Source organism: Mirounga angustirostris, unplaced genomic scaffold, assembly GCF_029215605.1.
Source record: "Mirounga angustirostris isolate CCGP_5_RB_7025 unplaced genomic scaffold, mMirAng1.0.hap1 SCAF_14, whole genome shotgun sequence".
Lineage (NCBI taxonomy): Eukaryota > Metazoa > Chordata > Mammalia > Carnivora > Phocidae > Mirounga > Mirounga angustirostris.
The window spans coordinates 59113188-59137539 of NW_026991722.1; the positions used below are offsets into that span (position 1 = coordinate 59113188).

Below are 24352 nucleotides of genomic sequence, written 5' to 3' on the forward strand. Positions count from 1 at the left end.
GGTTGAACGTTCCCTTCTTCAGATTATGTTCTTCCTTTGCTGAAAATTAATGCCAATCTGTTTATGTTAGTTAAAAATACAAATCCATGTCTGTCCTAAAGGGGAGGGGGAGGAACCCAGGTGAGCTAGGGGGACAGAGAAAGAAAAGGATAGTAAATGGGGATGTGTTAGTAAAATGATGAAATCATAGTTGAGACACAGAGATTTAGGATTGAGTGAGACAAAACAAGGAATATGTATCAGTCAGGATTGGTGAGGTTATGCTGTATAACAAACATCTCCCTGATCTCAGGGCTTTCACACTATAAAGGTTCATTTCTCATGCATAGAATTCCCCTGTGGTATGGGTAGGGTAACATTCTAGAGCAATCATCCCCTATGTCACATTTTATCAGACAACATAAGATCAAGGTCTAATTTCAACTGTGCGAGGATGTATGTCTTCCTGTGTGCTCAAAGCAGAGGGGAACTGGGTAACAGTGAACAAAAGTAATGGCTGCTGTGGAAGAGAAAGAGAGGGAGTCTTGAGAAGTGAAGATAGGCTGTAGACCAGAGTGGAGACCCATTCAGGGGCATTTTGGGGTGTGGAGTTGAGACTTCTGGGTATAAGGACTTGGGGGGATCTTTGTGGGAGTCTAATGAATGCCAGCCTCATTCCCACCCAATTGAAGCATGAGAGTCTTCTGAGGGCAAGCTGAAAGGTCACCTTCATTTCTGACAAGGCTGATTCTGAGGACCGCCTTAGTGTGCCCGTGCACTGAGCCCTTCCAGGAGACAGTATGCCCTGACTCTGGCAACATTGTGTGGAGAAGTGACAGAGCCAACCACTGAGCAGGAGAAGAAGTAGGGCTGCTCCACATGCTCACCCTTCTAGGCCATTCTTTTCCCACAGAGAGGAGCAGGTGTGGAAGTTACACTAATAGAGATCGCTCTAAATGAAGACACATCAGGGGGAAATGAGAAGCATTCCTTCTCCCCAACTGAGACACGAAGAAGAAACCGCCTGTTCTTATCAAGGCAGTTCTGCCTAAATGTTGGGATATGCAGGGGCCTTGTTCCATCAAGCATGGGGCCCCTGAGAGAGACAAGGTGAGGGAGACAGAAGCAGATACAGAGAAGAACCCCAACAGAGGAAAAAGTACTCAGGAAAAGAAAAAGACCCAGAGACACTTTTGAGATAGGAAGAGGGAGAATAAAAAGGGACTCGATGAAAAGCAGAGAGCGAGGGAGGGTGAGAGAAACATCAGAGTTTCTAGGGGAATCAGGACAATAGATGCAAATAATCCTGTCCTGGCTGGGTTGGGAAGAATTTGGAGGTGGGGGGCGGCTAGAAGGTGATTGAAGGTGCCTATAGTTTGCCCGCACACCTGGTTTGTCCTCTAAGATTCTTTGCCTTGTAGTGCTCACTCTACCAAGCTCTCAGTATGATGTTGTAGGTGATCCATTGCTCAGAGGATAATGCAGGGCCATCCCAAGATAGGCCTTGTAGGTTACCAGTAAGCCCTTCCTTGCTCCAGGGAGCCCAGCTCTGGGGGTGGGGAGTACGCAGGGGAGGGGGCAGCAGCAGGCTCCCGGGGGTTCTGCCGTCACTTCATCCCTGGGCAACCTGGCTGTGAAGAGCAATTTTTTGCGTTTCTCTCCCATCCATTTTAACAACCATCTTTAGAAAGATGCTAAAATTTAGCCTGATTAAAGCAGAATCCATTTACAGCTGCACATTTTTAAGGGTTTTCATCTGCCTGTTTGTTTGCCAGCCCAAATCACATAGCAAACATTTGCATTGATTTTCCCATTTGATATTTTTCAAGTCAGAATGTTAAAAAACAGGGTGGGGGGGAGGATGGGGAATGGGAATGGCTTTCTACAGGAGACACTGAGCTAAATTCCAGTTTCTAATGTTTGATATCAGTCAGCGTTATTGTCTCGTATGTGTATTTCTGTTTGGCTTTTCACAAAAAGCACTTTCTAGGACTTAGACGATACACGGATGTACATCATCTTGGTGAGGTTCCCAAGCTGAGACGTTTACACGATCATATATACACACCCCCGTAGAGTGCTTGCCTCAAAATGCTTACTCACATTTGGCATTTAGAGAATATCTGAAGTAGTTTACTTCCTTTTTGGCCTTGACAGAACCCATAATGCATTTTCCCAAGCACTTTGCCCTTCGTTTTTAAAGTGATCTATTTTCTCAGGGAAATGCAATCCGTATGTTTCTGACTCATTTACACTTAAGTCATCAGACTGCTGTCTGGTAAAGGCTATTGGTGTTCAAGGCACCCGAGGAGACTGTCACAGAGCCTTACAGGGTATGGAACACACAGTGGCTATCCCATCCTGAGTCAGACCAACCCTCCTCCCCTCAGTGTTTCAACCCAGAACCAAACTGACTTGGGCCAACTTAAATGTGTCTTTCCTTTTCCAAAATTTGTGATTGATCTCTCTAACCTTCATAAGGACTTAATAAGAAAAACATGGGTTGATTTCCCACCTCCCACCTCTCCACTTCCCTTTTCCTTAGAAAGTACTCAGTGTTACAAATAAATTTGGGCAGACAGATGACTTTAAGGAGTTGTGACTGCAGTCTGATTATAAAGGTCCAGCCTGGTCTGGGGTTCAGCTGAAATTGGGCTTCTGCCATTGACGAGACTTTCCTTCCACTTGGGGAAGACTCATGTGCATCATAAACAAAGAATAAACAAAACTTGGATTAAATAGAAGCCAACCTTTCACTGGGAACACAGCCAATCCTTACACGTATTTCCCAACCTGCTTTGATAAGTAAAAGGCAAACCCTAGTAAAGTGCTCTGATATCAGAGATTTATTTAAAACAAACAACCGACTAACTTGGAGGGGTTGATGCCCAACCTTGGGTCTGCACGACTTCCCACATCTGCATCTAAGTGCTGAACAATGAGAAGCCTTCGCTCTCGGAATGATTGCCCAGGGCACAGCCAGATCCTTAATCATCACAGAAAAATTCAATTGTGTTCAGTTCTGTGGCAGGAAAATAAGTGCATGCATATGTTTTAGAAACATCTTCCACATGGAGGATGGAAACAACTAGAATTTTCTGGTTAAAACAAACTTAACCTCCCAAATTCAAGTAACCATTACATACCACTGCCTCCAATATTAAAATAAAAATGGTGATAAAAGTCACCATTTATTGATTGCTTGTTATTAGTTAGGAACTCTATGTGCAATATTTTTTCAGCCTCAGGGTCTAATCCCTTTCAAGAGTTGACGTCACCTCCATTGTATCGATGAGGGAATTGAAGCTCAGTTGGCACCAGGTGGTGCCAACTAGTGATGATCCAGAGCTCAAGCTCTTTCCCTGAGACCACGCTATTTCTCCCAAGATGTTTTTATAGAGACTTGAGTTTCTTCATTCTGTTGGAATGGACATTCTGCTTCTGTTGGAAAAGTTTTCTTCCAAGGTAGCCATATTTCAGCCTTCCTCCCCAGGATAACCTAGGATTAAACCAGGTACCATCCCAAGAATCAAGACTGGACTCTTTTTTTTTGGTAGATGCAAGGAGAAATCATGGAACAGTAGCTACCACATTTGGAGGAGTTTGGAATTTCCCTAATACTTTCTTGAAAAATGATTTTGGAGAGGCAAGGGTAGGGTCAGGAAGCAGGGTTGCCTAACTCTTGGGGCTGGAGGTGTGAAGGATGACATGCATACCTGGCCACTAGAGGACGCCACTGGGTTTTACAGGCAGCCTCCAGCCTAACGTTCTTTTGTCCATCCATGGAAGGGAAATAACCATGCCCATTTCCCTGGGCTGCCCTAGGGGGTAAATGAGAGAGCATATGTCTCATCACCATGGGTCCCATATTGGGTAAATCAGAATCTGAAAGCAGTTTATGTTTGACCAAGGAAATGTTTTCCTCATCATGAAATGGCCACTTTGGTTTTCCAGTATGGCAATCAAAACTCGAATCAAGGCTGGTCTGTGGACAGGCTTCTGGACAAGATCCTTTTTTTCCTCCTTTTGTTTTTCTGAGCTTGATTGATATCAGTGATAGAATTATACTGGATTGAAACACATCCCACTGCACATGGCCTGAAACTGGTCTGCAAAATCAAGCTGACCATACATCTAGATGATGGTTCTTAGCCTTCCTGACACTGGTCATTCCAGAAACTCTGGAGAGAAGTCTTGTCCATCCTGTTTCAAGGCCTGTTAGAGAAACAGATGTTCAGATCTATAAGCTCCAAAATGCAGACTAAAAGAAACTCTTTCTGAGCATTTTTCAGACCCCTAAAATATGTGTGCATTTTGAAAGAAGGCAAAGAGCTGGTTCTAAGCTTGGCTAAACTGAGGGAAACCATTAGGGTTATTTATCAACCTAATTATTTACCAGTAGTAAAAAACATCAAAGAAGAATTCATGGCCAGTACAAAGTGCCTGGAGATGGCTAGGTAAATTCTGATTTTTGTATTCACATTTTGAAGCCTCTCTTCCTCAACACAACACAATGCCCAAGAACTCTGCACATTCTGTTTCCCGTGTATGAGTGGCACGTTCTGTTGGCTGCTTACAGTTGGATGCAGGCAACAGGGAGGGAAAGTTGAAATATCAGTTGGATTTTTGACATTCTGTTCTAACTGGGAGAGGCTGAGTCAGCTGTAGTGTGTGTGTGTGTGTGTGTGTGTGAGAGAGAGAGAGAGAATGAGCGAGACAGAGTGAGAGAGAGAGACAGAGACAGAGAGAGACAGAGAGAAGAGATTGATTCTGTCATCCTGAAACATCCCTGCACATACATGCTTGAGCACATGTCTCAGAGCCCATTTGTGGCTTCCACTGCCCTACAGTTTTTCAGATGAGACCCAGATGACAAAAGCAAGCATGATTTGAATCCTCATAAAAAGCAATATGACTGACTCACTTGAATGAAGAAATGAAATGGGAGTTAACATTCCCAGAACCTCTGACCTTGCTTGATCAAGCGGGAAAGTCCCCACTCAGCCCTGACTTTACAATATAAATTTGTTGGTGCTCATTTAACAGGGCTCCGTACACTACTTTGATCTTCTTACAATTTAAAGAGTAACTTTAAATTAGAAAAGATGACTTCTGATGACAGGAATAAAATTGATCTCCTTCCACCATGCTGGGCTTTGCCTCCCCTCTTGCATTCCTGAGCACGGAGCTGCCCAACTGGGTATTTGAGAGCTGACAATTCGGGGGGTGTGGGGGGGAAGCCATGTGTGGAAAACAAGGTCTGGGCAATAGGAGGCAGATGGCAAATCTTCCCGGTTATTTTTATTTTAGTTTTGAGCAAGCGCACGGGAGATGCATGGGCTTGTTCCTTCCAGCCTTATGTCCAGAGGTACAGCACGCGCCATATTGCGCCACCACGTGCTGGGTGAGAGAGTCCACTTGAGAGATGAAGGGAAGCATGCAGGGAGGTGGGGAGGAGGTTAAAACACACCAACTTCTAAGGCTCCTTTAAATTGTATCATCTTGAGCAAAGAAAAGCCTGAATTATGTAAAAGCTGGCCAGGTGCCCACATCTGGCAATGGTCAGAGTGTTTTGTAAGCAGGCGGTTTCCACACAGCACGCAGAGCTGGGTCCACTCTGGAAAGAATGATGAGTCTGTGAAGAAGTCCGAGGAACCTAGCCCCCAGACGGATACCCCCGGGGGTGAGGGGAGCCTTTGATCTCGTGGGGCAGCCAGGTGAGGTGAGTTATGTCCTCCCTTCTAGGACTTCAGCAGGACTGCGGGAATTCCTGCTTGAAGTGAAAAGCATGCCTCCGTTCTGGTGTCAGGCTTTGAAATCCAATTTTCTCCAAGTTTTCCAAAGGTCCTAGAGGAAATAAGACCCTTTCCTGTGTCTGGAACTTTAGTCTTTCTGAGTAGACCACTCCCTCAGATTCCCTTGGTTCCCCTACCCCAGATGGCAATTGGTGGTTCTCGAAAGCTCTACCACTGCTGTGGCCCATGTGTTAACGATCGTCTGTTCGCTGCTGTTAGGCCTGAACCCTGCCAGGCTTGTGGAGCTCGGAACCAGGGATCTGAGAGCACAGCCAAGCTGCACCCATGCGGGTTTTCTATGTTGAGCATATCTTACAAAGGGGTCCCTACCTGGCCTACATTTTCAGGGTTCAGACCCACCAAATCAGTTGAGATAAATGCAGACATGAAGATGCGTTTTCTTTTCCTAGAGGAACAAAAGAAGAACATGTGTCAAATGAGCACTTGGGGGGCCATTTAATGCCAGCCTCTTGCTCCCATTCTAGGAGACAGACCACCAGCACCCACAGCCGGGAAGGCACCCCCTGCAGCCAGGCTTGTGTGTGGAGAAGCACATGGCTCTGTAGGAGAAAAAGGTCTTGGGGCCTCTTTTCAAAACCAGCCCTGAGTATGTGGTATGATTTAGATTTGTTCATAAAAACAATCCAGTTGGTTTCTGTCAATAGCATTTGAATTGCTTCTCAGATACTTAGTTCTTGCAGGATGCTTTATGAGACTGCACGCAGGCTGCGTTTCCCAAAGTCTGGCCAGCTGTACCATTTTCTCCTTTCCAGAGCAGGGGTGGAGACAGAGAAGAGGTGAACGCATGCCTACTAAACTGATTTTCACTGCTAATCTCATACTTCCATGCTGCATGACTTAGCTGCTATTTTAAAAGACATTCTCTGTATTTTCTCTTTCTTCCAGTTTTTATTTCCTATAGGAAGTTGTTTTGGAATTGACTTAAGCTTTAACACAATAGGCTCATCCCTACAGGGACCCTTTTCAGGAGCTCAGGGATGGCATCCTCATGGAGCATCAGCCTGACAGATGTCACTTGAGCAGGAAGCAGGGTACAGGAATGCAAAACGTGTTTTATACAAAATTGCCCATTTTCTTCATTCTCCTGCAGCTCTGGCTTATGGAATTCTCTCAATAACCTATGTCAATACAACCTTGCTCCTAAGAGTCTTGGAGTCTTGGCTACAGGAAAGCTATGATAGACAATTTGCAGGGGACCGTGAAGAGTAGAGCTAGGCAGGTGTTGTTTGCTGTGGACCAGTCTTCCTTGCAAATGGCACTGATTGAGATTGGGAGTAGTTTGGGGAATGAAATAATAATATGAATAATACAAAATAAAATCTCTTTGCTTGATCTTATTTGAACTGGGTACTGGTTTAGGCAAAGCATATTTTTCTCATTTTCCTCCGACCTCCAGAGACACCTTCTCAAACATCACTCTCAGGCCAGCAGAAAGGAAATGATACACTGTGTTTTGCCAAGACTGATCTGGGCCATCTTCTGTATTTGCAAATAGCAACCTACAAAGGGGGTTGGTACATAGACAAGTAGTAGAGGAAGATAGAACTAGACCAGAGTCCTGGCTCTACCATCTGTTGGCTATGAGACCCCAGGCAAACTTGTTAAGCCTTTGTTTTCTCCTCCATAAAATGGACACAATAATATTTAGCTATGAATATCAATCAATACAAAGCACATAAATTGTTTAGCATAATGCTTGGTCAATAGTAAATGCTTAACAAGCAGTGGTAATGTTAGTGCTATTATTTGATCACATTGTTAGCTTTCCCCAATATGCTCCCTAAAGGATGAGAATGATTCCGATTTGTCATCTAAAATCTTGCCTTCTCTAAGTCTCACCCGTAGGTCTTGATTCTGACATTGAGCCCCTTGAAAATGGGCTTGACCCGCACTGCGGTGTCTCCCTAGGCAGAGTTGGTGCTGGCAGCCACAATTTACCATTTAGCACCACGGTGACTTGCAGATAAAGCACCAGAAACACCTGCATGGAAGGCTCTTCAAACCAAATGCAAGCAGTAAACTCAGACTCAAACCATGGAGATGGAATCGGATCTCCTCACAAAATTACAACTTGGATCTTTGGCAGAAATCCTTAGTGAAGCTTGGGAAGACTCTCCTTTGAGGTAATCCACAGTGGGGGTGTGCCAGTGAGGAGAAGAAGAGACATGCAAGGCTAGAAACTGAGCTGATGGTTTCTTGGCCTTGTAATTACATTGGAAGGATTCTGTTTAATGAAATCTCTTCCATTTATACTGTGTCCCAGTACTGTTTGGAGAGTTTTAGAGCTTATGATGGAAGATGGGCACAGCCAAGAGGTAAGGTTGAGTCGTTCCAATCTCTGGAATGACTGGCGACAGTGGGGTGTTGAATCACTCTATTGTACACCTGAAACTATATTATGCTTTATGTTAACTAACTGGAATTTAAATAAAAACTTTTTTTTTTAAAGGGGACAGTAGAAATGAGTATATATTCTTTCTAAACCCACTGAGTTTTGAGACATGCTCAGGTTATGATTGACATTCACATGAGAACCTTCAGGTCATCTTAAAAAGGCCTGTCCCAGATCCTCCAGGTTGGCTGTGGAGGGAGGGGCAGCTGTAGCTCAGAGGTCACATCTCCAAGATTCACCTGAGCTTGGGTATCTCATTGCTCAGACCACATTATGGCTCTAGGGATGGTACCCTGCTGTTGGTCTCTTCCTCAGGAATGTGGACGGACGGTCTCCTTAATTCCCAGTTATGTGGTAGAGAACAGGGTATAATGTTAATGAGACTTGATTACATTTGAGGAATAATAGAAGAGAATGAAAGTGTAGAAAATAACACATAACTGGCTCCAGAGAGAACGATACCTTCCCTTCAGGAAGACCTTCCACCCAATCAAGGGGGTGGGCAGCCTGAACTTAGAGCCCCCAAAGGGCAACCGCACAAAACAGAGTAGCCCCAAATGTATGGAGTTGTCCAACAAATACGGTGATCCAACTTGTACATGCCTGAATGATACAGGGAATGGGGGAAGGGGTGTCCTCACGAGCTGCATAACTTTCCTCTGGGAGCTTCTTCAGTCCATAAAAATGGCGTTCCTCCTCTGGAGGAATTGGGAAAAAAATATTTGAAAACTGCCTCCAGCTATGATGTAGAAATCATTATGCACAGTCTGGATTAGGATTCCAGGGACAAAGCAATCGTGAGCAGGTCAGAGAGGCAGGTCATGACTGGAAAACCAAATGAGGCCACTGCTAGATTCTCATGCATCCACAAGAGAGCTTCATTCTTTGGCTTCTAGAGCCATAGAGATCTACTTCAGTGGTGAGCAAGTTTGAAGAATGCTCCAGAAATCCTAGCAGTATTTTTGTCATGTAAGGAAAACATTACTTTTATTACTTTTTTCAGTCAAGGGCCAGTCCCATAGGACCCTATTGCCGGATTTTTATTATGCCTCAGTGTTTTTGAATACGTTCATATATGCCGTCCTGTTCAATCCTCACAGAAGCCCTGTGGGACCAGCAGGGCACGTCGTATTTCACAGGTGGGAAAGCATAGCAGCACAGGTGAGTCACTCAGCAAGTGACAGAGCGGTGGATGCCTTGTGACCGGACCTGGTGTTTGTCTCCTTAGCTCAGGCCTTCTCCAGCTAGTTCTGAGAACAGGCCAACTGGAAGCTTCTCGTTCAGACAGTCCCCAGAGCTGGGACATGATCCTTCTGGTCACGGCAGTCTGGTGCCTTTTTAGATCTCACAATTCCTTATGAGCTCTTAGTTGCCCAGGTCTTTTTAAAGATCACTTGAAAAGGTTCAACTCCATGCAGACTCTCCTCTGAAACCTTTCCTTTGGTCATTCCGTGCTCACCCCTCCCTCTGGAGGTACAGAATAAGAGAATGTACTGGGACAGAGAAGCTGGCCTGACTCTAGTTTACTGGCTAGTGCCCCTGGAGTCCCCTGTTTAGTTTGTGTTGGCTTGTTTATGGCTCAGAGAAATGGCCAAACACGCTTTTCCTTAAAATGTTTTTTTCTGTGAACAACACTGACACCCTCTTCTGTCAACTGTGTTGAGTCTGTGTCATGTGTTCAAATTCCAGAAACTCTCATTTCCATGTGTTCCATGTGTTCCTGTGTTGAGTCTGTGTCATGTGTTCAAATTCCAGAAACTCTCATTTGGCTCAAGGCAGCTCTGTGCAGAGATAGTTTTGACGCTTCCCGCCTGGGGCTCCATTCTTCTGGCCACTTCCACAGAACAACTGGGAGCATCACAGGCCCCATTTCAGGGTTCAGAGAGAAGGTTATCCATGAAGGGCAGGTCTGGCCTGATGGGGACATGATCTACAATTGCACCATTCCGCTGGGGGAAATGCAGGCTAAGAAGAGCCCTCTGGTCTAGGCACTAAAGGTAAAAGATAATTTTTTACGTTCTTTTCTCCAAATATAAGTTGTTACTCTAAGTCTAGAGGCAGTTCGGACTGGGGAATGGAGAGGATTGTAGACAGCAGGTGGCCAGAATAAAAGCCCCTTCTCGTTCCTACCACACTCCTGAGGCTTTGCAGAGGCTATTCCAGGGTTCCCTGCTTACGGCCTGGCGCTTGATGCCCCGTAGTCTGGCTCCTCCCTCTACCTGCCCAAATCCTACTGCTGACTCCCAGCTTTCCCGGCTGAGACTGGAGCCTGGCCCGAGAGGCCTGTCGCTCACACACAGGTTGGTGAAGGAGCTCATCCAACAGGCCATGATGTGAGGGGGTTTTCACAGGATGGGAGGGACCCAGGGAAGTGGTCCCAGGGGGCTGGTAGGGGAAGGCTGGGGGGGCCTGCCCAGGGCTGCCTGTTTCAAATTCAGGGAGGGTAGGGCTTGGCCAGGGCACAAGGAACAGGCCCAGTGCTCTGTTCACCCAGAAGACACATGTGGTTCCATTCAGATCGCTTTTGGATAATAATGCAGTTTTCTTTTGTTGTTTGGTTTGTTTGTTTGTTTTTTAAGAGTTCACATTTCCTGTGCCCAGGGTTTTCCAAACACCCCCATGCGCTGCCCCTTCCAGATGGAAAGGCCTTTGAAGGAGCGAGTCTCTCCGCCACCTCCCACCCTGAGCAGAAGCTCCAGGCAGCCTAACAATGGGTTTTATTTTAGAGTATTTTCTGTTTTTCAGAGCTGAAAGCACTTGAGAATTTTTTCCTGGTGGAAGTGCAGTCACTTGAAGGTACTTTTGTTTTGAAAGGGAAAAATCAACCAGGGGAAAAGGAGCAAGTGACATTTAGGGGCCTCAGAGATGCCACATTTGGGTATGAGCCCTTTGGGAAGGGCGATGAGGAGAGCGGGGAGCTTCTGGCTGGCTGGAGGACTTTTGGGGAGGGCCTGGCATCACCTGCATCTGAGTAGCCCTGATCAACACCGAGAGGAGCTCTTTTCATGAAATGTTCCCTGCATTTGTTATGTCCAGTAGGGGCTGGGTAAGAGGCCTAAAGAGAGAAGCCAGTGCTGTCAGGAATGAAGCATTAGGAACTTATCTTACATTTCCCTGCCTGTTCTGTGTGGAACATTATCAGCACGCCCCCTCCTCTGGCAGTTTCCAAGGTCAAGCACTGCCTGGGGCGGGGGCCCTTCTCCCTGGCCTTACCCGCCCTCGTGGCCCAGCTCAGAAACTCTTCACACTCCATCTTTGTTCACTTCAGAGCTGGGGCATTCTGCAGGACAGAAGTGAGGAAGGCACTGGGAGGATCCCAAGACAGCAGGAGAGGGTGGGGGAAGGGACTCAGGTGACAAGTGCCACTTGTGCATGAGGGGACTATGTCCTAATGACAGCTTCTGGCATCCACTCCCTGCCTGAGCACACATCCCTGGGGGTTCCTGTATCTATTTGAGGGAGCTGAAGGCTCTTTTTGTAAGAAGGGCCCTTGTGGAGTTATCCTCAGCCAAAGAGGAGAACAGTGATAAACACACCACCTCGAGCAGAAAGAGCATCCTCTCCCCCTCCCTGCATTCCTGCTCACACACAAGATGAGAGTTCTGTCTTTTCCATGGGAGGATGCATGGCCCAGGTCTCTCTGTCTCTCCCTCACCTTGAACCTACCTTCTACAAGCCATCCCCCATCATCTCTGCTTGCAGGTGCTGGACAAACCTGGGCACTACCCGGGCCACCACACTCTGTTCCGTGCTCCTGGGCACCCTTTCCTCTACAAGGTGCATGGTGAGCCACAGCTGGCCATGTGGCTGGTGGGCAATGACCCCTTCGCAGCCCCATCTCTCCCCTAGAGTGGATCCCAAAGTCTCAGCCTAAGAGAAAGGAGCAGGAAACTTCTTTATTTCTCCCAGCCAGTTACAGGTCCTCTTGCTGGGGCCCTCCCCCCAGCCAGGAGGGTATGGAGCTCAGTGGTTAACTTTAGAGCAGCCGTGGGAGAGCCCTGGAGGTGCTGGCAGGTGGTGAGGGGCATCTCCTGCCCTTGGTGCATGAGGATGTTTCTGACTTTGCTGACCTGGGTGCTGGAGCGGGATAAGAGACTTTGTAAAACTCTGCCCAGGAAATTCTTATAGTCCGGGAGGTGTGGCTTCTCTCCTTAGAATCCGCTGGTCTGAAATGCTTGTGAGAGATTTGCTGTCCCAAGTGAAACTTCCCAGACAGTCCCATAGATTGCATTTGCAGAAGGGAACTTAATCCCTGACCCTGAAGATAGCTTCCAGTATTGCTGATGTCTACCTTCTGGGAGCCCCTGTCTTGCTAAACCAGAGGGGATATTTTGGGCAACGTGCAGTGAGGGGATTCTGGAAAGGAGATGGGACCAGTCTGTTTGAGTTTTGGGCCAGGACCGTCTTCTGGCTCTGCCTCTCCCAGGGACTCAGCAGGAAGGCGGCACTGGCTTCCTCCCCAGCAGTAAGGTCTCCTGCGGGACTGAGCTTGACCAGGTGGGGCTGACTCAGTCCTCCCGACATGACTTGATGGCCTCTTGAACAGGCAGAGTCCTTAGCATTCACTGTGTCCTTTCAGGCAGAACCCCATGGCTTCACATATCTCTCATCACTCGACAGCTCTCCATGTTCCAAAAGGCTCCTTAGCTTTTCTTGCAGGCTTGCTATGGCCAACAGCTGCTTGCATCACTTTTCGTCCAGTCTTTCTCTTACTGTTACAGCTGAGTCAAAAATCTAGGCAGAATGGAAAAGAAGGAGAGGGCCCAGAACATAGAGAATTTCTCCTTCTTCCCAGTCATTCTTCTGCGATCTACTGCTATCTGCACCAACTACCACAAAACAGCGCTCTGGCTCTTCCAGAACCTCTGTGGATTTTCCCACCCCTACATCCAGAAAGAGTTCAAGAAATGCTGGAGTGGGTTAGTGGTATTCTACCAGGTTTATGAAATAAAGTAAGCAGGCTGCACATGAAATTTCTACCCACAGGAAGCTTTATGACAGCCTCTTTGGAAGCATTCTTTGAGGGGTGTGTCATTTACTAGGAAGCTCATTCTGGATAACGCCATAAAAAGGCTTATCTTAGCGCATATGCCAAATCTTTAATCAAATAACAATGTATAGCTGGAGTCTGCCAAGACTTGCTGGATAAAAGCCACCATGAGTTCTCCCTACAGGGCTATAAGGGATGGAATCCAATGTATTCCTCACAGTATGAATGAATAACACAGTAAAGAAAGTTCCTTGGTGAATCTGCTATAAGCACCTTAGATGAAAAAAAGATTGTTTCTTCGTATTAATATTTGAGTGTCATAAGGTCATTGCCAACTGGCTGGACTTGCTGCTCGAATGAACAAATGCTGACATTCCAACCTCAAACGCTGCTGCTTCTAAGAAAGCCCATGACAGGCTCTCAAAACCAATCACAGACCAGTTGTAAATGACACAGCAGGCAGTGTTTACAGGCTAGAAAAGCGAGGCAAACCATCCATGATCATGCCAGAGGGAAGAGGTATACTTCTTGCACAACATCCCCCATTATTTGATTGTTTCCAGTAGTTCTGTATTTATGAGAAGATGGTCTGTACGCTTTTGCCTGTAAGTATAAATTTTTCAATATGGGTTACTTGGAATGTTGGTTAGGGAGCACAGCTGACCATTTGGAGGGCCACCTGGTCTAAATTCTAAACTCCTGAAACATAGTCTCCAGAGGCCCACAAAGATTCTGAGGTTCCTAGGGCTCTGAGAAGTAGGTGTAGAGGCTACTGAAGATGCACATCCATCTAACCATCATGTCAACATCCAATTACTTATTTATTCATCAAGAGAGGGTGCTGAGAGATGTCTTTGAATTGGTTTTAGAAAAATGTGTTCCATGGGAAGTTAGCAATTACTGTCTTACTGACAGGAAATAGACATGACGCATTCATGAAAAAGATGGACTTCAGTGAATTAGGACAAAGACTTCCCAACCCAACACGACTGCTCAGCATCTGATTCACATGTTGAACATGAAGTCAGAAGCTATCTTCAAGTTGAAAAAGGCTCATGATGTGAAAGCTGCTTGAGTGCCCCGGAAAAGCATCAAAGAGAGTGACCACCAGGGTTTCCCACGGGACTGCCATGGGATCATGAAGAAGGCACATGGCAGAGGAACAAAGGAACTTATTCTCTCATCTTTGGCCATTGCTTTGGAAGTAGAAGAGACCCAAATGATCAGGAATTTTCCAGCTAGGAAAAGGGGAATTTTTCAGCTTACTATACCAACTTCTTATCAATGTTGATATATATTGTTTCACGTTAATTAAATAATAATATCCTGTGCCAAAAAAGTTGATGAGAAATGGCATACAGAGAAAGAAATACTATCTGATTCAATTTAGTGTTTAATACAAGTAAAATACGTAGCAAACAAGATAGATTATTCATAAAATACTGAATCATACCCTTTCGTGTCTGTAAGAGTTGGCATGAAGGTCATTCATTCATTCAGCAAATGTTTACTCATAGCAGGGGACTTTTTTCTGTGCTGCATGGGGCACCTCATGTTACTTCACGTAGGGCTGATGTCATATGGAAAATGGCCAGTGGTTTTGGTGTCCATTCTGGAGCATGGAAAGAAACATCAATTCATGCCAGACCGAAGAAGCCACCCCCAAGGCCACTGTCCTTAATCGTTCTCTAGATAAGTTATGGTATGATGGTAGCCACTGTGACCTACAAAGCTGAAATGCCAGTGGCTCAAAAGAATGAAGATTACTTGTCTCTCATGTAATAGTTTCCAATGGGTTTTCCCCATCAGTGAATAGCTCTTCTTCAAGCAACAATGCGAGCCCCAGTTCTTTTCCTCTTGTGGTGCTGTCCTTTTCAACTCTTGGCTTTCAGGTTCTCCTTGCTCATCTGCATCAAGCCAAGGGCTGAAGGGCATGGAAGCAGATGTGTAGGAAGTCTTAAAGGGCCAGAACTGCCGTCACACATCACTTCCTCCCGTGAGTCAGAACTCAGTCAATGCCACCTGCCAAGCCACAAGAGATGCTGGGACAGTCTAGCTGTGTGCCAATGAAGAGCAGGGATACAGCGGGCTCTACCACAAAATACATTTCTTGAAAGCTTACAGTGGGCCAAGCCCTGTGCTAAAGCGTAGCACGTTTGAATGGTATGCACGTGTTACATGGACCTCAAGTCACTTGTCAGGTTCACAGCTGGTGTGACAAGTGGCAGAACTGAGACTGGAACCAGGTAGTGTGACTTCAGAACACACATCCTTCCCCACCATAGGGTCTGCTCTGCTCTACACTCCAGTCACACCCCCACCTCCAAAACCTGGTGGGGGGTTGCTCTGAGCACAGCCTACTGCCTCTCTCCCCCAACAGTATTTGCTGTGTGTGTGTGTGTGTGTGTGTTGAATGGTTGGTACAGGTACCTTAGGTGAGGTTTTTCTAAAATTCTAGAAATATGTTAAATAAAACGTAATTTAAGAAGAACTACTGGAGAGAAACAAAAAAATCTCTTTGTAAAGACCTCCAGTAAAGGCAACCTCACAGCTTTCTTTGATGATATCTTCATCTCTAACCAGATTAGGAATTTCCTCTTTTTATCTTATGCTTCATGTTCTGGCATAAATTCTGGCTCCCTCTTTACCAGAGATTGAGAACAGCTGTTCTCTTTCCAATTTATTAGATGTAAGATTCACTTTTATTAAGTTTCTTCTTTTTTCTCATCTCCAGGCTGAAAGTATTTCACTTCCTTGCCCCATCTCTCCTCAGAAGCTCTCCATTCTAGGGCTAACAGCATTTTGGGGATGGTCTTGGAGTCCATCCTCCGTTCTGCCACGAGACCTAGGATTGAGCACAGAGCAGTGAGATAGGGCCAGGAGCCATGATGCAAGGCTGCCTCTGCTTCTAACTGTGTGACCCTCGGCATAGGACAGAAACTCTGCGCTTGAGGGTCCTAATCTGAAAGAGAAATGGGTAGGATAATTTATTTCTAAATTTCTTCAACTCTTAAGCTCCTTTGAATGAATCTTGATAATTTTAAAAAATTTATTTATTGTTATGTTAATCACCATACATTACATCACTAGTTTTAGATGTAGTGTTCCGTGATTCATTGTTTGTGCATAACACTCAGTGCTCCATGCAGAAAGTGCCCTCCTCAATACCCATCACCAGGCTAACCCATCCTCCCACCCCCCTCCCCTCTAGAACCCTCAGTTTGTTTTTCAGAGTCCATCATCTCTCATGGTTCGTCTCCCCCTCTGATTTCCCCCCCTTCATTCTTCCCCTCCTGCTATCTTCTTCTTTTTTTTTTTCTTAACATATATTGCATTATTTGTTTCAGAGGTACAGATCTGAGATTCAACAGTCTTGCACAATTCACAGCGCTCACTAGAGCACATACCCTCCCCAGTGTCTATCACCCAGTCACCCCATCCCTCCCACCCCACCCCCCACTCCAGCAACCCTCAGTTTGTCTCCTGAGATTAAGAATTCCTCATATCAATGAGGTCATATGATACATGTCTTCCTCTGCTTGACTTATTTCGCTCAGCATAACACCCTCCAGTTCCATCCACGTCATTGCAAATGGCAAGATCTCATTCCTTTTGATGGCTGCATAATATTCCATTGTATATATATACCACCTCTTCTTTATCCATTCATCTGTCGATGGACATCCTGGCTCTTTCCACAGTTTGACTATTATGGACATTGCTGCTATAAACATTGGGGTGCACTTACCCCTTCAGATCCCTACATTTGGATCTTTGGGGTAAATACCCAGTAGTGCAATTTGCTGGGTCATAGGGTAGCTCTATTTTCAACTTTTTGAGGAACCTCCATACTGTTTTCCAGAGTGGCTGCACCAGCTTGCATTCCCACCAACAGTGTAGGAGGGTTCCCCTTTCTCCGCATCCCTGCCAACATCTGTCATTTCCTGACTTGTTAATTTTAGCCATTCTGACTGGTGTGAGGTGGTATCTCATTGAGGTTTTGATTTGGATTTCCCTGATGCTGAGCGATGTTGAGCACTTTTTCATGTGTCTGTTGGCCATTTGGATGTCTTCTTTGGAAAAATGTCTGTTCATGTCTTCTGCCCATTTCTTGATTGGATTCTTTGTTCTTCGGGTGTTGAGTTTGATAAGTTCTTTATAGATTTTGGATACTAGCCCTTTATCTGATATGTCATTTGCAAATATCTTCTCCCATTCTGTCGGTTGTCTTTGGTTTTGTTGAGTGTTTCTTTTGCTGTGCAAAAGCTTTTTATCTTGATGAAGTCCCAATAGTTCATTTTTGCCCTTGCTTCCCTTGCCTTTGGCAATGTTTCTAGGAAGAAGTTGCTGCCTGTGTTCTCCTTTAGGATTTTGATGGACCCCTGTCTCACATTTAGGTCTTTCCGCCATTTTGAGTCTATTTTTGTGTGTGGTGTAAGGAAATGGTCCAGTTTCATTCTTCTGCATGTGGCTGCCCAATTTTCCCAACACCATTTGTTGAAGAGACTGTCTTTTTTCCATTGGACATTCTTTCCTGCCTTGTCAAAGATGAGTTGACCATAGAGTTGAGGGTCCATTTCTGGGCTCTCTATTCTGTTCCATTGATCGATGTGTCTGTTTTTGTGCCAGTACCATACTGTCTTGATGATGACAGCTTTGTAATAGAGCTGGAAGTCCAGAATTGTGATGCCGCCAGCTTTTCTTTTCTTTTTCAACATTCCTCTGGCTATTCGGGGTCTTTTCTGGTTCCATACAAATTTTAGGATTATTTGTTCCATTTCTTTGAAAAAAGTGGATGGTATTTTGATGGGGATTGCATTGAATGTGTAGATTGCTCTAGGTAGCATTGACATCTTCACAATATTTGTTCTTCCAATCCATGAGCATGGAACGTTTTTCCATTTCTTTGTGTCTTCCTCCATTTCTTTCATGAGTATTTTATAGTTTTCTGAGTACAGATCCTTTGCCTCTTTGGTTAGATTTATTCCTAGGTATCTTATGGTTTTGGGTGCAATTGTAAATGGGATGGACTCCTTAATTTCTCTTTCTTCTGTCTTGTTGGTGGTGTATAGGAATGCCACTGATTTCTGTGCATTGATTTTATATCCTGCCACTTGACTGAATTCCTGTATGAGTTCTAGCAGTTTTGGGGTGGAGTCTTTTGGGTTTTCCACATAAAGTATCATATCATCTGCAAAGAGTGAGAGTTTGACTTCTTCTTTGCCGATTTGGATGCCTTTGATTTCTTTTTGTTGTCTGATTGCTGTGGCTAGGACTTCTAATACTATGTTGAATAGCAGTGGTGATAGTGGACATCCTGACCTTAGGGGGGAAGCTCTCAGTTTTTCCCCATTGAGAATGATATTCACTGTAGGTTTTTCATAGATGGCTTTTATGATATTGAGGTATGTACCCTCTATGCCTATACTCTGAAGAGTTTTGATCAAGAAAGGATGCTGTACTTTGTCAAATGCTTTTTCTGCATCTATTGAGAGGATCATATGATTCTTGTTCTTTCTTTTGTTAATGTATTGTACCACATTGATTGATTTGCAGATGTTGAACCAACCTTGCAGCCCAGGGATCAATTCCACTTGGTCATGGTGAATAATCCTTTTAATGTACTGTTGGATCCTATTGGCTAGTATTTTGGTGAGAATTTTTGCATCCATGTTCATCAGGGATATTGGTCTGTAGTTCTCCTTTTTGATGGGGTCTTTGTCTGGTTTTGGGATCAAGGTAATGGTGGCCTCATAAAAAGAGTTTGGAAGTTTTCCTTCCATTTCTATTTTTTGGAACAGTTTCTGAAGAATGGGTATTAATTCTTCTTGAAATGTTTGGTAGAATTCCCCTGGGAAGCCATCTGGCCCTGGGCTTTTGTTTGTTGGGAGATTTTTGATGACTGCTTCAATTTCCTTAGTGGTTATAGGTCTGTTCAGGTTTTCTATTTCTTCCTGGTTCAGTTTTGGTAGTTGATACATCTCTAGGAATGCATCCATTTCTTCCAGATTATCGAATTTGCTGGCATAGAGTTGCTCATAATATGTTCTTAGAATTGTTTGTATTTCTTTGGTGTTGGTTGTGATCTCTCCTCTTTCATTCATGATTTTGTTGATTTGGGTCATTTCTCTTCTCTTTTTGATAAGTCTGGCCAGGGGTTTATCAATCTTGTTATTTCCTTCAAAGAACCAGCTCCTAGTTTCATTGATCTGTTCTACTGTTCTTTTAGTTTCTATGTCATTGATTTCTGCTCTGATCTTTATGATTTCTCTTCTCCTGCTGGGTTTAGGCGTTTTTTGCTGTTCTTTCTCCAGCTCTTTTAGGTGTAGGGTTAGGTTGTGTACTTGAGACCTTTCTTGTTTCTTGAGAAAGGCTTGTATTGCTATATACTTTCCTCTTAGGACTGCCTTTGCTGCATCCCAAAGATTTTGAATAGTTGTGTTTTCATTTTCATTGGTTTCCATGAATTTTTTTAATTCTTCTTTAATTTCCTGGTTGACCCATTCATTCTTTAGTAGGATGCTCTTTAGCCTCCATGTATTTGCGTTCTTTCTGACTTTCCTCTTGTGATTGAGTTCTAGTTTCAAAACATTGTGGTCTGAAAATAGGCAGGGAATGATCCCAATCTTTTGGTACAGGTTTAGACCTGATTTATGACCTAGGATGTGATCGATTCTGGAGAATGTTCCATGGACACTAGAGAAGAATGTGTATTCCGTTGCTTTGGGATGGAATGTTCTGAATATGTCTGTGAAGTCCATTTGGTCCAGTGTGTCATTTAAAGTCTTCATTTCCTTGTTGATCTTTTGCTTAGATGATCTGTCCATTTCAGTCAGGGGGGTTGTTAAAGTCCCCCACCATTATTGTATTGTTGTCGATGTGTTTCTTTGCTTTTGTTATTAATTGCCTTATATAATTGGCTGCTCCCATGTTAGGGACATAGATATTTACAATTGTTAGATCTTCTTGTTGGATAGACCCTTTAAGTAGGATATAGTGTCCTTCCTCATCTCTTATTACAGTCTTTGGTTTAAAATCTAATTTGTCTGATAGAAGGATTGCCACCCCAGCTTTCTTTTGGTGTCCATTAGCATGGTAAATGGTTTTCCACCCCCTCACTTTCAATCTGGGGGTGTGTTTGGGTCTAAAATGAGTCTCTTGCAGATAGCATATCGATGGGTCTTGTTTTTTAATCCAATCTGATAGCCTGTGTCTTTTGATTGGGGCATTTAGCCCATTTACATTCAGGGTGACTATTGAACGATAGGAATTTAGTGCCATTGTATTGCCTGTAAGGTGACTGTTAGTGTATATTGTCTGTGTTCCTTTCTGGTCTATGTTGCTTTTAGGCTCTCTCTTTGCTTAGAGGACCCCTTTCAAGATTTCTTGTAGGGCTGGTTTTGTGTTTGCAAATTCCTTTAGTTTTTGTTTGTCCTGGAAGCTTTTTATCTCTCCTTCAATTTTCAATGACAGCCTAGCTGGATAGAGTATTCTTGGCTGCATATTTTTCTCATTTAGTGCTCTGAATATATCCTGCCAGTCCTTTCTGGCCTGCCAGGTCTCTGTGGATAGGTCTGTTCCCAATCTAATGTTTCTACCATTGTAGGTTACATATCTCTTCTCCCGAGCTGCTTTCAGGATTTTCTCTTTGTCTCTGAGACTTGTAAGTTTTACTATTAGATGTTGGGGTGTTGACCTATTTTTATTGATTTTGAGAGGGGTTCTCTGTGCTTCCTGGATTTTGATGCCTGTTTCCTTCCCCAAATTAGGGAAGTTCTTTGCTATAATTTGCTCCAATATACCTTCGGCCCCTCTCTCTCTTTCTTCTTCTTCTGGGATCCCAATTACTCTAATGTTTTTTCGTCTTATGGTATCACTTATCTCTCGAATTCTGCCCTCGTGATCCAGTAGTTGTTGATCTCTCTTTTTCTCAGCTTCTTTATGTTCCATCATTTGGTCTTCTATATCACTGATTCTCTCTTCTGCCTCATTTATCCTAGCAGTTAGCACCCCCATATTTGATTGCACCTCATTAATAGCCTTTTTGATTTCGACTTGCTTAGATTTTAGTTCTTTTATTTCTCCAGAAAGGGTTTCTCTAATAACTTCCATGCTTTTTTCAAGCTCAGCTAGTATCTTTAAAGTGATGATTCTGAACTCTAGGTCTGACATCATACTAATATCCATATTGAGTAGGTCCCTGGCAGTCGTTACTACCTCTTGTTCTTTTTGTTGCAGTGATTTTTTCCGTCTTGTCATTTTGTCCAGAGAAGAATAGATTAATGAGGGAACAAAATGCTAACAGGGTAACAACGTCCCCAGAAAATATACTCTAAACAAATCAGAAAAGCCCTGAAGCAGGGGGAAAAGAAAGGGAAAGAGAAAAAAAAGAAAAAGAAAAAAAAAAAGAAAAAGAAAAAGAAAAAGATAAAAACAAACAAAAACAGAACGAAACAAAAGAAAAACAGAATATGATCAAATATGATCAGGCTGGTACATAGATCAGTGTCACACACTAGATTTTGGGTGTATTTTGGTCTGTTAGAAGAAAGTGCCTCCCAAAATCTTAAAGAAAGAAAAACTTATATATGTACAAAAATAAGGGTTGATATGATGAAGGGATGGAATATGACTGTAAAGATGAGAGTTATAAAAATTTTATAAAAGGAATTTATAAGAAGTTGTTTGAAAAAACAAAGAAGAAGATTTAAAAAAAAAGAAAAAAAGGGAGAGAATGTCATCAGGCAGGAGAGTAGAAAAAAACCATACACTAGAGATTTGGGGTATATTTTGATCTGTTAGAAGAAACTATCTCAAAATTTTAAAGAGAGAACACCTTATATATATATGCCAAAAATATGGGTAACTACTATGAAGGGATAGAATATGACTCTAAAAATGAAAAATAAATTTTTTTTAAAAGGGATTGATAAGATGTTGGTTGAAAAAGGGAAAAAGAAAAATTCCAAAAAAAAAAAGACTGTTAAAAAAAAATTAACTTTGAAAGACTAAAGAATCATGGTAAAAAAGCCATGGATTCTATGTGCAGTATTCCCCTAGCGCTGGAGTTCTGCTGTTCTCATTGTTGGGTAAACTTGGTCTTGGCTGGCTGTTCTCGCTGATCTTCTGGGGGAGGGGCCTGTTGCCGTGATTCCTAAACGTCTTTGCCGGAGGCGGAAGTGGCCCGCCCTTGCCGGGTCTGGGCTAAGTAATCTGCTTGGGTTTGCTCTCGGGAGCTTTTGTTCCCTGCAAGCTTTCTGTATGGTTTGGAGGCTGAAAGTGAAAATGGCGGCCTCCCAATCTCCACTCCAGAGGATCCGAGAACTCGGGGCCCTACTCCTCAGTGAGCCCCCAGAGAAAAGCAGTCAGTCACTCCCGGCTCCCCGGTCTCCAGCCACACTCCGTGCTCACCCGGCCCGTGACCGCACGTTTCTATCTCTGGCACCCGACCCTGGGTGGAGTCCCAAACCCAGCAGATCCCTGCGGTGCACTCCCGCACCACTCCTTCTGGGGGAGGAAGAGGAGTCTCCCCGGATCTGCCGCTTGTTGGGTCCCTGCTGGAGGAGCAGTGGCCCAACTGTGCCGCAGATCACGGTTTATGGCAACCCTGGGCTGAGAGCCTGTGCCTCGGCTCTGTCTCTGTAGCCGGCTTCCCCGCTCTGATACCTAGGAGCTCTGCCACACTCAGGCACCCTCGGTCTTTCTGTGACCCCGAGGGTCCTGAGACCACACTGTCCCATGAGGGCTCCACCCCCAGCTTAGCCACCGGAGCGACGTCCCTCAGCGGAGCGGACTTCTAAAAGTTCCGATTTTGTGCTCTGTGGCTCCATCACTTGCCAGAAGTGGCCAACAGACGCCCCCCCCCCCCCGCCATCTATCCTCCCGAATATTGCCTCGGATTCACCTCTCCGCATGTCCTACCTTCCAGAAAGTGGTCGCTTTTCTGTTCAGAGAGTTGTTGCTATTCTTTTCTTCGATCTCCTGTTGAGTTTGTAGGTGTTCAGAATGGTTTGATCCCTATCCAGTTGAATTCCTGAGACCAGACGAAATCCAGGTCTCCTACTCCTCTGCCATCTTCCTCTGCCCCCCCGAATCTTAATAATTTTATTCTAATTTTTATCTTGACTTAAAGCATACCAACCCCTAAAAGACAAAAAAAATATCTTTGTTAAAATAAAGTTCTGAGTCACTTGATTTTGCACCTCTGGGTGCTGGAATCTTGACCAAACATCAAGTAAGTCTTGTCCAGTTTAGATATTTGTATTTGATCATCCTGTGTGTGTGTGTAACTCAGATGATTCAAAGTCAAATATAAAATCCATGATTCAAAAGTCAAATATAAAAATGTATAGATTGAGGAGTCTGACTCCCACACATCTTCCCTTCCACCCTGTTCTCTAACAGCCCATGATTTCCTCTCTATCACTACTTTTATCTGTTTCCCATATATTATTCCAGTGATGCTTTATGTAAATGTGAACAACACACTCTCTCTCTCAAAAACAAAGAATGTGAGAAATATGTTCTTGTCCTTCTCCATTATTATTATTATATTATCTGCGCCTTTCTTTTTTATATTTATTTTTGATTTTTGATTGTGATACAGTTGACATATAATGTTATATCAGTTTTAGGTGTATAACATAATGATTCGATATATGTGTATTTTGTGTTATGATCACCACAATAAGACTAATTAACATCTATCATCACACATAGTTACAGTTTCTCTTCTTGTGATGAGAACTTCTAAGATCTACTCTCTTCACAGCTTTCAAATATACAATACAGAATGGTTAACTCTCTGTCACACTGCTGTACATTATATCCCATGACTTATTTATTCTATAACTGGGGGTTTGTACATTTTGACCACTTTCACCCACTCCCACCCTCCTGCATCTTTCCTTTTTCACTAGGCTCTGGCATCTTCCCACATCTCTCTTTGAATGGTATCCTCACTGTTTTTCATAGCTACATAGTATTCCATTGTGTGGATGTATCAAGATTCATTCAACTCATCTCCTGTAGATGGATACTTGGCTTGTTTCCAGTCTTTTGTCATTACAAACAATGCTGCAATAGATAACTGTAAATATGTGCGCAATTCCTTCTGTAGGATAAATTACCAGATGTAGAATTGCTAGGTCAAAGAGTAAATGCCCTTGAAGTTTC

The 24352-nt window shown here is 44.0% G+C and overlaps 1 long non-coding RNA gene across 2 annotated transcripts in view; it reads left to right on the forward strand.

Moving 5' to 3' along the window:
* The first annotated feature begins 5594 nt into the window (after window positions 1-5594).
* Window positions 5595-24352, forward strand: part of LOC123852762 (uncharacterized) — a 37736-nt gene continuing 18978 nt past the window's right edge. Inside the window, exons 1-3 of one of the 2 annotated variants that reach the window (XR_010407329.1) lie at window positions 5595-5701; window positions 9943-10184; window positions 10933-10983. This is a non-coding gene — a long non-coding RNA (uncharacterized LOC123852762). Of the gene's footprint in view, window positions 10185-10932; window positions 10984-24352 lie in introns of both variants that reach the window. The other variant, XR_006793000.3, reaches the window with a different exon arrangement.